This window comes from Aythya ferina (assembly GCF_964211825.1).
Source record: "Aythya ferina genome assembly, chromosome: 3".
NCBI classification, from domain to species: domain Eukaryota; kingdom Metazoa; phylum Chordata; class Aves; order Anseriformes; family Anatidae; genus Aythya; species Aythya ferina.
Window position 1 is genome coordinate 41,956,267 of NC_140298.1, and position 17,289 is coordinate 41,973,555.

General features: G+C 36.2%; 1 protein-coding gene across 5 annotated transcripts in view; it reads left to right on the plus strand.

Annotated features, from left to right (window-relative positions):
- Window positions 1–17,289, plus strand: part of SIPA1L2 (signal induced proliferation associated 1 like 2) — a 140,606-nt gene that overhangs the window by 13,083 nt on the left and 110,234 nt on the right. For all 5 annotated transcript variants that reach the window (XM_084512550.1, XM_084512552.1, XM_084512554.1 and 2 more), the window contains exon 2: window positions 15,901–15,973. The gene's annotated coding sequence lies outside the window, so the exon portion shown is untranslated. The remainder of the gene's footprint in view (window positions 1–15,900; window positions 15,974–17,289) is intronic.

Genomic DNA, 17,289 nt, shown 5'->3' on the forward strand with positions numbered 1-17,289 from the left:
TGATCTTGCTTGTCACGTAAAGCATATTTTGCTTTAGCCATTAATTGCTGTGACTTCCAAAAGTGTCCTTTTGTGTTGCATTTTTTTTTTTTTTTTTTTTTTTAAGTGTTGCACTTCCGGAGAAGCAATTTGGAGGAGGAGAAAGAAGGTAGGATAGCATAGCGAGAAGTCTTATGGTTTTCTTGTGAATAATGAGAAGACAAAGTGCTCATCAAACAGCTAATACACTGTGGGAAAATTCTACTTTCAAAGTACTGTTTCCGCAATACTTTGACTTTTTCCCTGTATGAAGTAACATGTACTTCTTTCTTTTTTTTTTTTTTTTTTTTTTTTTAAGAACAGGAAGAATAATTTAAGCTGAACTTTAAGTCATTATTTTCTTCCCTGCTTTGTGCTATTGCACATGCACAAAGGGGAAGATGACTAAGGGGAAGGCTGCGTAGACAGTATCATGTGCACAACAATTTAATGTGTGTAGAGCAAAGGGGTGTAAGAGTGGGAACTTAACACTAGTTGCTAACTAATGTTAATTGTTCCGATAATATTAAATATATATTCAGATGGAAGTGACTTTTTTTTTCCTAGCCCATAGACTGCTGGAGGAGGCAAAAGGGGCTTGAGGTGCTGGAAAAGGAGGAAAGGTGGAGAATGCTTGGGTGGAAGCTGTGGGGTTGAACTTGTGTCCTTCTGTTCAGGCATTGATGACTTAAGGGAATAGCTGTCAGTCAGAGTTCTGCTTTCCATTCATTCCCCAGGAAACGCTTTTCTTCACCTCTTCCTTGAAGCAGGGGTTTTGGTACACACATGCTTTATCTCGCTTTCAAGTTGTTTTATTTAGCCATAGTGTTCTGTGTTTTGGTTTGCTTCTCCTCTCCCCTCGAGAAGGTAGTAATTTAAAGTCAGCTCATGTCCTAATGGGGTTACTTACTTGGGAATAAACTGATAGAAACTTGTTCCAAGCCTTTGGAGAGACAGTCTTGGGGAGAAACACTAAAACAAACTTGTAACTAATTACCAGTAGCCCAGGTGATTTATAGCAATAATATAAAAACTCTCATAGTTGAGCTGACCACAGTAAAACCTTGCAGTTATGAGATGTTACGAAACCTAAAACTTCAGCTTCTAATAAAATGTTTATGGCCTTCAACCTTTTTGGTAATAAATTTAAAAGAAAAAAACTGTTTAGAATACATTTTCTCCAAAACCGTAATAACATAATTTCCACTCTAATATTCTCCTCCTCCCACATGGTCTTTCCTTCTACAATAAAAGTCATTATGCTCTTTCCATGCTCTATTTTGTCTCCCACACCCCTGTACTGACTGCCATTACCCACTTGTGGAACAACAAAATCCCTTTTCTTCTTTGTTTCAGAAATGTGGGCATGTGGTATAACAGCATAACTCAAACCCTGGGTGCATTGCTGTGCACCAAGGGGCAACATGTCTCTTGCCGGAGGGAGAGTGTGCCTCTTGCTGATGGCAGCTCAGGATCCCTTCTGGCTGGGAGTGTGCACTCTGACTCGATCCCTGCCTGCAAGGTTTCACACTTAGTGCTGCCATGAGGACGTGCTCTCAGCCCTGAGTAGGCCAAAAGCACAAGTTACCACTTGGCCACTGGCAAGATAGGGGAATACCTTTTCCAGCCATGTCTTGTATGGGACTGGTTCAGTATGTAATGCAAGAAAATTCAGGGCAGAGAGAGGTGGTTTTTGCTGGCTTTGAATTCTTCTAATGATAGGATGTCCTTTTAATAAAGGAATAGACAATAGTGTTTACTTTTTTTTTTTTTTTTTCTTGTTGAGAATGCTCTGTCCTTTAAAGCTTATGATCTTGTGTCTCATCAGTTACAGAAATTTTATTTCATTCACTGCAAGAGGTTCTGAAGATCAGGAAGTACATCTATAGGACACAAAGACAATGGCTATTTTTGGTTATTCCTAACTCAGCGGAGTTTAAGTGCTTAAACGCTTTTCAGAGTACAAATCTTAGCCTTTTCATTCCTATTTGGTACCTAGAGCATTAGTAACCTATATCACAGAGAATCTATTTTTAAATAAATATTGTCTGACCTTCAGGTGTGGTGGTGACGAAAGCCTTGTGGGTCCCTTCCAACTCGGGATTTCTGTTTCGAAGCCTCTTGAGCTCTGTATGTCACCAACACCTTGAATATTTTGAAATGGGTTTTGTCTTTTGTAAACTCAGATTATTGTTGTTGCTATTTTGAAATGTCTAGCCTGGTACATACAGATAGTATGTGTGCTCTGGAGGCTGTTCATAAACTTAATGATAAGTCTGGAATCCTTGGCAGAGGTTCCTTGTTCCTTAACTTTTTTTCCTCCCTCCTATGTGACTACCATAGCCACCAGTATATTTTGATAGTGTTTTTATGATCCAAGATGAGCAACTTAAAAAACCACTAGCACGTGATGAAGATAAGATAATGCTACCTTTATTAACCTGTTAGAATAGTTGATAATATTCACAGTCAAGAGGTAACAACTTGTAAGTTTGTCTTCTGGGAAATTAATGAGTAACAGCAGTTTCAACTTGGAGAGTTAGAGTTTAGATTAGGTGCTCACTTATAAACACTGAAGAAAAATGGATATTTGTTGCCTTCAAGATGATCTTAGAGGGAGAATGAGACCAAGTGAATGGGAACACATGGGATATGAAAATATTTATAATGAATACTTTCAATATATACATGTATATGTTCAAAATGATCAAAACTTCATTAGACTGAAAGTCAGATGGGAAAAAAGTTTCCTTTTTAGCTGTTAAGCACTGTATCAGATGACTTCAGTGTTTGTTGTTTTTTCCTTCTTATATCAAAAGAGTCCTCTTCAGGTCTTTCTTCCTGTTCTTTTGACCAGTACAAATGAGCTGCAGATCTAAGTTTTGTGATCATTGATATGTTGGGTAGAATATTTGTGTAGTTAGATTCTGTTATAGAAAGACATACAAAACAAGCTTGGCGTTTCTTTTTTTGACTACTTTTCCGTTATGATATCAGGAGCAGTCTATGCCAAAGTGATGACCTATTTGTGTAGGGGTTGACAAGTGAGCAACTTGTCTGACTGGGCTAACCTTATGGCCTTAACAGAACAGAAAAATTCTGTCTGAAAACTGAATGCATCTTTTGTAATGGGCTGATATGTGAGGAAAAACGCCCCCCCCCTGCAGAATGAGCCTGTCTTTGTACAGCACTGTCACCGCTCCGTGGAGCTGATACAGGCTCTCTTCACCTGTCACTTTCGAAGCCTGGCTATAGGCTTACTCCCGCTGTCCTGGCCTGATTTCTGTTTCCCTAAAAACCTAGTCTGTTCCCTGTAAGGTTATCTATCACTTGTCCCTTTCATCATACTAAGGTCAGAATCCTGACTTTTTTGTGTTTTGTACGTTCCCTGTCAGTCTTTAAAGTATCTCTTAACTCTGGATACTTTTTCTGTCCTGTTGTTGGGAATTAAAAAAACTCAGACAAAAATGTTCTGCCCTCCTCATACTTCAAAAGATATTAGATGCTTTCTGTTCTTTTTTTCCTTGTAGTCCATACACCCAGAGAGTACAGTACATAAAAATAATTCTGTTTTCAGTGAAAAAGCATATTTGTACCTATTCTTAAAAGTATGACTTGCTTAGAAGCCCTCTATCTGATAATAATGACTGAAACAATAAATATTAATAACTTAATCCAAAGGGGAGTTTAGGGGCTGGGTGATATTTCGGTTACTTTAACACACTTTGCAGTTATCACATGTATGTTGCAGTTGTACAGTTGTCTCAGAGTTTTTTTGTTTTTTTTTTTTTTTTTAAGTACCGTTCAGTTTTGATGTCCTTTTTTTCTTGGCAAGCCAGTCTTAACATTCTTGCCATGTGGAATTTTTTGAGAAGAGCAAGAGTTTTACTTCTTCTTTCTACCAGAAAGAAGTAAAACACAACAGAAGCCACTCTTGGGTTGGGGAGAGAGGGAGATTTTGGCCAGATGGGGGAGAGGTGAATCAATGGGTATGCACGTGTGCATGCTCATCAGAAGTGTAGAAAGAGAAAACTAATTGAGACCGACTCTTTCATTGTCTATCCCCTACAGAAACAAGCAAACTAAAAAGAAAGCTCTCAGATCTAAATGGATCACTGCTGTTTTTTTTTTTTGTTCTTTCAGTCATCTGGGTTTTACAACTTAGCAGAAAGACACAAATTGTCCTTGGTCTGTTGAATCAGTTCAGAACAAAGACAATGTAATACATTACTTGCTTTTTTAAACATCCCATAAAGTCTTAAGACTGTCAGAATGTTACTGTCACAAAATTGGGATTACATTGTAAACTGGCTGATGTTTAATTTAAATTGTTCTGGTTTTGGGTGTTAAATAACTTTGCCTGGTATAAATGATAGATCATCTGACCGCTACTTTCCATTACTCTTTTATCCTGTTCCAGTTTTTAGAACTGAATATAATGTAGATAGCATCCTTAGCGGGCATAATTTGTTAAACAAGTGCATGTATGAGCTAAAACTGTATGGTGGTACACAGAGTTTCAAAATGCCTTGTAAATCATTAGTGTTTTATTCCAGCCTTCCTCCTAATAGTAACTGGAATGTTATACCAGAAGGGTTTGTCTTGGTTTAGTTTTGATTCAGTGGCTGTATGTTTCTAGAATTTTGGCAACTTTGAAAGTTTGTTTCAGGTCAGGTTGAATTCCTCCTAGTTAATGAATGTTTTTAACAAGTCCAAAAGGCTGTGTTCACAAGACTGAAGATGAGTGCACTGAATGAGTAGACTTTTAAGGCAGAAGATGCAGCGTGATGTGGTGTCAACACTGTTGAGCTCTGCTCAATCTGTGCTATTTAGCAGAATGTGAGAAGGTGCAAAGCCTTGCTGTCTTTTTCATATAAGATTATTTGTAAAATGTTTGGGTATAAAAACAGAATGGCAAGGAACTTGCTGTCCTTTTATGTCACAGTTAAGGTAAACAGCTCTCATTACTTCAATTTGCTGTCTATTCAATGTATGGACTAAGAGCATGAATCTTAAATCCATTGCGACAAATGTTTTTTTGGGGGGGGAAGTGACTTAGAAAGCTCGTGACTTAGAAAGCAGACATTGAAAGAATAAGTTGTTCTCTTTCTATAAATTTAGTCATTTGCATTTTGCTTCACTGAATATATTGAACCATAATATCCTAATGTGTTCTTCCAGCTTTATATTTACATTTATTTTGAAGCACTTTAATATGATTAATTTTTTTTTTTTTTTTTTTTTTTTTTTTTACTTTAAAGTAGGTTAGGTCATATCTGAATCCTGTTGAAATCTGCTAAATTTTAACTGGAGCTTTAAATTGAGATTGATTTTTATTATTATTTTTTTTATTTCTGTGGTGCAAGTTGAGTTCTAAACCCCAAAATATGGGGCATGGATAGTCTCTTGTCTAACGTTAGATTTTATTTTTTAAAGCATCTTATAGGTGGCTATTATTCCTATTTCACGAATACTCAATAGTTGTAACTACTTCACAATTAAGGACACTTATTTAAGTTCAGCAGCAGATGGCCTCTTGAAATACACAAACCCAGAGAATCTTATCTGAAGATGGAACAAAAATAACTGTATATGGCACATGGCAATGTGAAACTGTCATCCCTGCTAATTATTCAGTAATTTAGATGCGTTTTTTTTTTTTTTTTCCCAAGACAGTAGTCTATAAAAGTCCACGACAAGTACTGCTTTCATGTTGTGTTTTTTTTTTTTTGTACAGCGAACAAAGTTTAGTATTAGTAATTTTTGTTTTGCAGCAGGCAGGCCATTATCTGTTCCTTTTCCTCATCTCTCCTCTTGTGCTATAGGGCATATGGGATGCTTCTAGTTTGATTGTCAGGTTGGGTTTATTTAGGCAAGCCTGAAATACATGCTGGGTGTTTTCCATTCAGAACCATGCAAACTGTGCTGTTTGAAGCAAGATTTTGAAGCTTCATCTGTAGGAAAAATAGGTTTAAGAATTTAAACTGGAAATTATGTTTAATTCAAATTCTGTTTGGAAAAAAAAATAAATTTTACAAACATATATGGAAAAAGAATCAAAATAAGAAAATCCTGACCAGAAACCAAGTTTTAGTTGAAAGTTTAAGTCACTGGCTATTCTTCTGTTTTGCCATTCAGTAAAGACGAGGGAATGGGGAACAGAAGTATAGGCCACAATTGTCATAAGAGGAAAAGGTGAACCTCCACCTGAAGTTGAGTTTTATGATGTAGATCCAGTTTCTATAAAATACAGCATGAAAATGATACTGTTTTATTCATATTTCTTTATACAGTTCTACAAAGACTGATTTTTATATAATAAATAATGAAGAATTTCATAGCTATGCAAATTCTCTTCATTACACTTAATAAAAATGCTTGTGAATGAGCCATCTTTGCAGTTGTATCGGGGAGATAGATGAGCATGGCCAAAAAAACCTCTGCCAAAACAAACAAACAAACAAAAGACCCCCAACAGGTGATATCAATTATTTAGTAACTGTTCAGGAAAGCACTGGATGAGTAAAATATAGTGGTGAGAAAATCAGTTAAAATGTACTGGACTAAAACATGCTGAAAATGGTGTATATTTTTTCGTCTGGCAAACTATACACACTAGACTGCAGTGTAAGTATATAAATAAAGGGCCTTAGTTACAATAGAAATCTAAAACATGGTAAAATATTTATTTAATCAAAGGAATCAAAGACTTAATGTTTAGTTATGTAAAATAATATAAAAACAATTTCTAATTTCAACCTCTAAGAATCTTTATTCAAATCAAAATTGTTATATAAAGCTCATACTTTGGGCTTCAGATGTTTTATATAAGAGCTGCTACATCCAAAAAACATCCAGCATTATGACTTCCATAGAAGATGATATTTCTCCCACTACAGTTAATGGGTGAAATTGCAGTAATTTTTTTTCCATAAGTTCTCTTTGTCTTCAGCGATACTAGAATCACCACGTAGCTGAAGTTCATCAATAAACAGATCTATGGATATGAATTAATGCTGTTTCAGATATTGAATGTTTTGGGCTGGTTCTAAGTTAGTCAATCCAAACCTGAAAGAGGGATAGTGTTCTTGTTAAGGTATGTTATAACGTACTTATCAGCTCAGGTGAGCGTCCAGATCTCTGCAGTCCTCAACAGAATCACTATTAATTCTTTATTTTCTATGGTACATTTTCCTCAATGTATTTTATTATGATTTGCATCGTGTGTGTTTAATCTGGTTTATTCCACTCCATTATTACACCCTGTAATTGCGTGTTGACTATAAAAAGCAATAGTGGTAAATTGTGAGACTCATATTCTTGGAATGGCTTTGATGACCAGTTATGCTATTTTTGTCTCTGTGCTTCAAAGAGAAACAGGAGACGTTTAAATGCAATTTGTAGGCATTGTCAGTCTTTTCAGTGATGTATCATAGAGTTAAGGTTGAAGGAGAACTGTACAGAATTTTGAGTACTTTTTTCACTTAAATGCCTAAGTTCAACGTATATGAAAAGTACTATGATGTTTTAAGTGTGGTGACTGAAGAAGTGATCAAATCAATTGCTAAACTTGGCAACCTTTTTTTTTTTTTTTTTTTAAATAACTGGATATTTCAGTAGGAGATCTGGATGGTACATTAAAGGCTTTGATATGTGTTAAATATACAGCTTTGCTTCCCAGAGTTCAAGAGGGATGTTGAAGAACTGGGGAGAGCCAATAACCCAGGTAGGAGTCCAACTGCATAGAGCACACTGCCAGGAGAGGTTGGCAGAACTAGGACTGATTGTTCTGCCAAAGCAGCAGCTAGAAGGTGATCTAAGAGCATCCCACGGGTACTTGAAGGGCAGTTACAAAAATGGTAGAGCCCAGTTTTTCTCAATGGTGGCAGATGAGCCACAAACTGTGGTTTGGTAGGCTCAGGTTAGACAAAAGGAAGAACGGCACTCGGAGGGCAGTGTAGCTCAGGAATGGGCTGCCTGAAGAAGCTGCTGCTTTTTTTCATCTCTTGAGTTCTGCACGAATCAGCAAAACTAAGCCATACCTGACCTTTTGTAGTGCTGCTGACAGTTCTGCAGCAGGAGTCTGAAATTCATGGCTTCTAGAAGTCTTCCAGCACTCGCTTTCATGGTTCTACGATCCATGCTCCAAATCCTACATGTACGTTGACTTGCTCACTGGTGGATGGGTTAACCTTACAGCTCCCTGTCATGTGCTTACATGGTTGTGCTGCCACCAGAACTGTAGTCGCAACTTTAAAAACCTCACTTACATCCAATTAGATTTTTGTTCATTCTCTATCTCCTGTCTTTTTTTGTCACAATCTAAATAACTATATCTCATATTTTCATTTGAAAAGCAAACAACACTGTTAAAAAGGCATTATTGCATACATAGTAAGGCATTCTCAAATGGTATTCCCAGAACTCTAATCTTGTATATGAGAGAAAATAACACTACAAAGAAAAAGTCCTCTCCACTGTTAGTATTTGAAAACCACCCCACTTTTCACTCTTGAAGAAAACAGGGCTTATAAAAAATAAATATTTTTTTCTGTAATACTTAAAATCTTGTGATCCACAGGGCGGGGTGGGGTGGGGAGGTGGAATTTACTTTTTCACCTACAGACAAAAGTTACTGACAAAGTATTGAGCAGTCCTATGGAAAGATGATCAGATTTTTTTATTTTAATATTTGCGTGAATAAACATTCACAACAATGTAATTTAGTTAAGCATATTTCTCATCTGTTTTAAAACTTGTAAATATTTTTTTGCATCTTCACTGCTTTTAAGCAGTTGCCTTAAGTCAGTTTTTATTCCTCTCGTCTTTAGCAGGAAATTCTGTAGTACCTCATCTTACTAACTTCCCATCTGCTTTACTGTGGATGCAGTCAATGATAATCTGCCTTATTTAGTAACTTCGTTCTTGAGCTGGTAAGTCCTCTTTGTCATTAATTTTTTCAACAGTTACACTTCCATATTGTCTCCTTTTTTGTGTTTGGTGGGTGTCAAAAGCAGTGCAGGTCTTATTGCTAAACTCAGGTGTTGCTCAACACAGGGAGGATGACAGGCCCTTTCTCTTTCATTAGGTGGTGTGGTACTCAGCCATGTTGTGGTTATGCCAAGATGTTTGTATTTAAGCTGTTTACTTTATTTCTGTGAAATATGGTATGAAATAGTACCAAAAAATCACATGAAAAAAATATGAAGAGTAAATGCTAAGCTGTTTCTGGCAGAGAACAGAGAAGTAGCGAAGACATTCAAAACAAGGTGTGACAAAATAGATCAGAAAATGGCTATGTTATCTCCTTTATATTGTGTACTATATTTTTCTATAATTTGGGGTCCAACTGTGATGTTCTGTAGTGTCTACTGATATGTTTTTATGCTTTCTTTGTGGTCTTGATTATTAAATGTTTTTGCTGTGTGGTCAAAATGAGTTTGAAAAGAGGAGGAAAAAATGCCTAGAGCTGAACATTTTCATAAAAAGAGAAAAGGTAGGAATGAAGATGGTGTACATGTTATGTACAAGAATGGTAGAGTGTGAGGTGACACTGAATATGTAGAAATAAGTCTGTATAGAACTTTATTAAAAAAATAAATTCATTCAATATTAACTACCATTTTAGCATAGTTAAGAAGACTTCTAGTGAAGTGATGAGCAATGTGGAATGTTCTGCTTATTTCTGAGAAAAATCATTTTAGTGTAAGGCACAAACCTTTTCCCAATTGAAGACGAAGTTCAGAGGGTAGAGCTATATCTAGCTTACGTTTTCTGCTTTTATAATGAAGAATACTCTTTACCTGAGGTAATTTTCTAAATGTGCTGGAAATCTTCCAAGTCAGAGCAGGGCTAGCTGACTTTTCATATTCAGGATAAAGGCAGAGTTACATCTGAGTGCATGTAAGAAAATATTGATGTCCTAAAGATAGACCCATTTACATTCTTCCCTGTATTAGGGAGTGAAGCCCCAGTGTGTATTGCCCTGTTCACCTTATATCAGTTTCCTAATGAATGCTCTTTATTAACTATCTCAGAGAAAGGATCATCTCAAATTATAGATAACTCAGCAAGCTCCACGAACAATTCTTCTCATCAGTCAGTGAGACTTAAGCAGACAAAAGCTGAATGGATATTGCTTTTCAAATAAGTACTACCGTGTAATTAATTGCCCTTAATTAGCGAATCTTTCCTTAAGTATTCAGACTGCAGTGATGTAATTTGTTTCCCCAGGTAACCGATCACATAATGTGACAGTGCAGCTTAATGCGGAAAGCTGTTTTTAACAAACTCTAAGTAATTGCATGCTTTAATGAAAATGTTTTGATTGAAGCAGTGTGATCCATCTGACCCTCAAGCTGTGTTTGGCCCACCCAGTCCTTACAGCTGCCTTCCTGTGGCTTTGAGTTGTGGGATGGGTGTCTGGGCAGCATGCTCTCTGCTGAGTGCCGTTCCCTGTAGTGCACTGAGATCTCTGTGTGGGTTTGGCACTGCAGCCCCTGGGGAGGCACGGAACCTCTGCTGCCAGTCATGGAACTAGGAGCAATATTTACTGGGATGGCAAGGCGTCTCCAAATGGACCTGTAGTTGGTGACCGTAGGCCAGCCTGTATCAAATAAGGTACCCCTTTTGTAGAGGTCAATTTAAGTTTGTGATAGTATTAACTCCCCCAGATGCTTTTGAAACTGAGTGGTAAACTACTGCATTGTTAGTGCCATCATCTACCTGGCTATTTTTAGAGCTGCATCTGACTTATGGATTCAGAGGGAAGGCCTTGTTCACAAGTCAATGTGTAAAAGAATTGTTGTGTCCCAGACCAGTCTTTTTACAAGTTTTAAAGCAAAGATACTAGCTTGTATAGCTACTACTTTCTTGGGCCTTGAAAGAAATACTTTGATTGTGTTATGACAGGAACTACATGGAAAAAGGAGAGATGGGGCTGGAGCTTCAGGAGAGCTGGAATGCAAGACAAGTGAATACCCAATCAGGAATATGTGTTGTTTCCTTGAGACCATGCTTTTATTACTTTTCACTTTCTAAATCTTAGTGTCTCTTGTTTTTCTGTGTCTTGCTACCCAGAGCTAGGAAAAGCAAGCACCTTGTGGACCTTGCTTGTGGCATGTTTATTGTATATTTTCAGTTTGCTCCACAGTGAGGCATGCTGCTACTTCCTTAGCTTTTTTGTTTTCTATTTCTCAGTCTGTACTTCAAAAAGGAGCAGCATATTTTCTTTCTGAAATGAAAGATTACAATAGACTTCATGTATGAAACACCTGCACAGTGAGAAATGAAACAGAGCTTTTCAGCTCTCACTGTTCCATGGTAAGATTTCTGTTGCTTTTCCTTCCTGTAAACAAAAGAAGTCACTTAAAGAGTGGGAAATAAGCTGTTTACGGGACATTTTCTGTATGAAAGGAAGGAAAAGTGCCTTTACAGAGATCAACCTATTGTGTTGGGAATATTGGAAGTTATATGGAGTTAAATTGAGTTTAGCTTTTAGAGGGGAAATAAGAAGCAAAATACATGCAATTGCTTCAGTCTTGATCCTGAGAACTGCTAGATACCCCCATTAGTTGCTGAAATCAAAGCAGGAGTTCGAACATGGAGCACTTTGGTTTGGTTCTAATTCCTGAGTGTGACTTGGGGTCATTTTAAGAACTTAATCAGATATGGGCTACACTTCAAAGTAAAAGCTAAGAGCTTATGGAATGCGGATTTGATTTTAAAAAAAAAAAAAAAAAAAAAAAAAAGCTGTATTTGAAATATATTTGTCTTTGCTAAAGACATATGATTAGATTCAAATGTACGTGTTAACAATACGTATTCTCAAAGTTCTGCTTGACCTGTGATACATACTAACTATAATTCTGGTGTGAATCAGGATGTCTTATTCTTGCTTATGTTATGAGATTAATTTTTGTGACTAATTATTTGGTTTTCATTCATCTTCTCTAGTACCACTAAGAACCTTTATTGCTGTTAAGAATTGTGGTTTTGGGTTATTTAAATGCTGCCCAAGGTAGAATAATCTACCTTTCTTGAAATCTCAGGTGTATATATAAGCTGGTAGGATAGACTACAGCTTTTTTTATAAAACAAAGTAAAGAAAATACGAACATGCATAAAATATTACTTGTCTTAAACTATATCTATTTTACCTGTAGTTCTTCTACTGTAGTCATACTTGTTAATGGAAACTCGTTGCAATTTTTGTCATTTCTTCTGCTCCAAATATTAAATGCAATTAATACCTGAATGTCAAGGAAAGGCAATTGCAAACACAGAAGTGAAGAATCATAGAATGGCTTGGGTTGGAAGGAGCCTTAAAGATCATCTAACTGCAACCCCTCTGACATAGGCAGGGATGCCATCCACTAGATTAGGTTGCCTAAAGGTTACTCCAACCTGGCATTGAGCACCTCCAGGCATGGGGTATTCACAGCCTCTCTGAGCAGCCTGTGCCAGTGCCTCACCACCCTCTGAATGAAGAATTTCCTCCTTATATCTAGTGTAAATCTATCCTCTTTTAGTTTAAGACTTTATCTTAAGTTAAACCCCTTTGTCTATCGTTCTCTACCCAAATAAAGAGTCCTTCTCCATCTTTTTTTATAAGATGGTGTGTTTTTTTTTAAAAAGTCTGCTTGCTTAATATACACAACTCCACTTTTGGTTTCAGAATACATGTATGTACTTCGATGCTGGGCAGCAGTGTCCCATGTGAGAAAAAACAATCTTTTTTTCTGCTTGGTAGATTCGTTTCCTTGCGCAGAATTCCTGATGTCAGGGTATTTCAGTCTAACTTGGCAAATAAGACTTGTGTATTTGTCTGTGTGAATGGAAATAGAGAATGGTCTGCCTTCTGGCATATCTTGACAAATGGAGCATGTACCCTGCCTTTGTCCTTATAGAAGAAATGAAATGACTCTGTTCTTGCTGCTTGTGCTTATTTGTTGTGCTCCTCCAGACCAGAAGTTCTGTTTTTCTTTTTGTATTTTTTAATTCTTCTTCATCCTGTGCAGAGGCTTGCCAAAAGAGCTACATAGAGAGGAAAGCATAAGGCTTCCTCTCAAATTTGGAATCTTGAAGAAAGGCAGGCCAGTAGTATCCTACAATATAGAGCAAGTGATTCAACTTGGCATCAGCTAGTCTGTGAGCAATGTGAAATTAATTTTGCTGGACTACTTAGAACTTTGAACTTAGTTTTTCCATGTCAGTGGGATTTCGGATGTAATTACAATCTTGTCTTGAGTATTCTTTAATGAGAAAACCATTAGGTTTGTATTTAGCATATAAGAAATGGTTTCTGTATACATCTTGCAAACGTAATAATCCAGCTTTTTATTGTATGTATGGGAGTTTGAATCAAACTTTCCTGTTAGATTTACGAGGCTTTCAGAGTTTCACTGCTTCCTCCCCTTTACCATTCCTGTTTTTTCCTTCAGATATCTCCATAGAAATTAGACTTAATTATATAGATTGACTCTACAGTAAATGTGAAGCAAGTTGTTTTTATAGACAATAGTGAACTTGCTGTGGAGCTTCTCCCTGCAGTGACCATCCATGCAGTGTTGCAGAGCATTAAGAGGCCTACTTGGAGCTAGACTTTTCTGACTCAGGTGCTGTCAATCCGGGCTATTCTTTCTGGCCAGTCAGTTTCTTCTCCATAGTTAAAACTTTTTGTGTAGAGAAAGAAAACTTGCTTGGAGAAAATTGGATATCTGGTACTGATGATTTTATCTCTTTCTGTTTTTCCTGTGATAGTAAAGTACAAATGGAAATACTAAAATACAAACATAAATAATACCAAAGATTTAGGGAAAGGTTGTTTTCACATCAGGTTGAGAAGGAAGGAAGAATTTATGGTGATTTAATGTTCAGTCTTATGCGTTTTATTCCGTTCTCTTTATTCTGATGGTTTTCTGTATTCTTCTGTTTTGTACCTAAGAGTTGTGGTTTTAAGAATTTGAGATCAAGACAAGGGTATTTCTTACTGTTGAATATTGTGCGCAGTGTATGGCAGGCAACTTTTTTGACTATCTGACCCTTTGCCAAATGGGAGTTGTGATAAGTATTGCCCTTCTAAATAATTCTACTCACAGTTCAGGTATCTTAAATGAACTCTTCTTTGCCTTGTTGTTGGCCAAGCTGATTTTCTCAGTGACATTCCCTGTAGAGACAAGGCCCTGCTTTGTAGTTCTAGAGCATGTTTAGGAAACAAAAAAAAGAAAGGACTAACAGAGTAGCAAAACTACATGTAGTAGCATGTATTACTTCCTGGAGAAAAAAGTAACTCTGGGTGGTACTCTGGGCATAGTAAAATAGGTGTCCAGGTGTATGACACTTGCCTTACACAAAAGAGTCGTATGAAATCTAATGCTATAGAGATGTTTTTTAAAATACATTAAAAAAAACACGTGGTAGTCATCAAAAAAGTACATCAAAAAAGATGTAGTTTCTCTTGAATTTCTGATTTGGAATTTGTTACTTTATGTGAATTTAAAGGAACTTATATCAATTCAAGTTTTGAGTAATTTTTCAGTCATTTCTTCATGGATGTAGGTCAAGATACTATGAAGAAAGCTGGTGAAGAATGCTGGTAAAGCAATGATTTTTTAAAAATATTGTAAATTTTTCTTTTCAATTCCTATTTTTTTTCCTGATGCAGTTCTTTATATGAACTATGGATTAAAAAGTATTAGTATATGGACAAAGCCTAGCGTTTTCCCATTTGGCTATTTCATGAAAGAACTATATAATTCTCTAAATTCCACTTTAACTCTAGATCAATGGATTCCACTTTCTATATCCATAAATAGGCAATTTGGAAATTCTTTGAGAAATATTTTTTTGTTTGTCTGTTACTGGTTACTGTAAGATCTAGATTTGCAGTTGACTTAGACTGTTGAGGCTTTGTGTGCCTTTTCATTGTGTACACTAGCTTGCAAAATACTTACTAGAATTATTTTTATCCTGATGGTGGTGATTTAGTAGAGGAAATAACATCTCTTCCTGCTGTGTGTTTTCCTTTCTTTCAATATGAATGTAACATTGTGTTTTCAAGCCAGATTTTACTATCTGAGATTGTGATAAAAATAAACTCCCTTTGAAACTGTGTTAATACAGATAACATACAAAACCAGATAACCTTATTGGTACATGGTAGCTTTGTGCCGTACCTCTGTATGTTGATCAGAGAGACCTAAAATACTTTATGTATACTTCAGAATGAAGTAAAATAATAATATATTGGTATGTATGAGGTAGTTTTGTGCAGTTTAGACATCTGTTAATGTTTCAACAACTCTCCTTTTTCAGCCTGTAGAACGTGAAGTTTGAAGCGTTAGATGCTTTGCTAGCTGGAAGTCATTCCACAAATTCTAGCAGAATGTTTTCTAAACTTTGTGAAAAGAACCATCTTCTCTCAAAATATTTTATGAAACTTCATAATTTTTTTCAGACTTGTAACTGAAAATATTATGAAGCTACTTGCTTCATAAAATACAGTTCTAGGAATAGCTGTGGACTCCTTATGCTGACCTTTGAAGCAGAGCCATAATGAAACAGTCTGATAGTTCAGTAGCTAGTTGTTCATTACATCTTCCCCAGCAAATTTTTTTTTGTTTTTTTTTTTTCTTTCCCCAATTATTTCCAGGAGCTTGCACAGATAACAGCTTTAAATTTTCTGTTTCAGCACATACGTGTTGAACTATACTGAATTTTGTGGCCATTAGGTCTTGATATTGTATTTCCATGTATGTTACAGATTCTTACTCTATACAAATGTTCCTCTATGGTTGTTGTTTCTACTTATGCCTTAATATCTTAAGTGTTCATGTTCACCTAAAAATGAAACAACCTGAAACTGTCTCATTTAATTTGCAGGTATCTCAATCTTACTGATACCAGAAAGAAAGCGACTCCAGTAGGCATCCTTTGGGAATCATTCTAACCAAAGGTAAGCAAAATTTTTAAGCCATGACAGATGTATTTTTAGTATATATCTAATATTATCCCCACCTTTTAACTAAACAGTCAGCTGTGCTTCTGTCTACCTTGATGCTTGACATCTCAAAAACTGAATTTGTTATGTTTTTTTTTTTAACATGATGCTAGATATCCTGAAGGGAATTGTTCATATAGCTTGGCATATAAGTGAAGTACAGTCTTTATTTTTCTTTTTTGAAATCTGTAACTTGGCAGATTGCCTCTCATTGATATTGAAACGTATGGTACGATCACTTTGAATCAACTTTTCTTATGCAGCTGTTGTTGTTCAGAAGGATGATTGCATTCCTTAATGCATTACATAACTGCCCCCTCCCCCCCAAAAAAAAAAAAAACAAAAAAACTTTGATTTTAGTAATTTGAAAATTCTTAGCTTGGTATTCTCTGGAAAAGAGCTGATATGACCAACAATATAATATTCTTCCAGCATGTTATGCCAGTGTCTTTGTAAGAGACAAATAGGCTGTTTGTGTACAGTCCTGAGCCTACAGTTGCCAGAAATTAACACCTTGATATTTCCTGTAATAAGAAGTAAGAGGTGCAGTCATCTTCCTATAACTCCTAATTCTGCAAGCTCCATGAGCTAGTCCAAATGGATTGCTTATAGATCTAGCATATGGCTCAGAGGGCTCAGAAATACATCATGTTGGCTCAGTACAGTCAGACTGTTTTCTAATGAAAACATGCTCCCTTGCAGCACAGTGAAGAAATAATTAAATTTTTTTGTAGAGTGAACACCTACTTGTTTGTGTACTGTACACAGTATACAAACAGTTGGGGAAGTATTTCAATACAATCTTTAAAAACTTGGTTACGTTCACATCATCTAGTTTCACACCATAGCTCCTTCAAGAGTACTGTAACCCAGAGAGAAATCTGCCACATAAATATTAGTGAATATATCTAGTAATCTGACTACTCTCTAACACTGTAAATATGTACTGTAACTACTGAAAAATGGAATATCATGGTATTGGTAATGGTAAACAGTGGAAAGCACATTGTATATAATCATGTGAGAGGTGAATAAGAGCTTCAGGATTGTGTTTAGTTCCTTGTGGTCCAGATAATAAAAAAAAAATGCAGTCTTTTTACAGACTGTGAAGAAAATTAACTTAAAACAAATGCAGTGATATACACAGAAAATAGCAAAATGTTTTTCTCATATTACAAGATGGGAGTAGTAGTAGAGGGAGGTAGTAGCAGTTGTGAAAGCACAAAGAGAAAGAATTGCATATCATTAGACTCTGGAAAGTAAGTAAATGT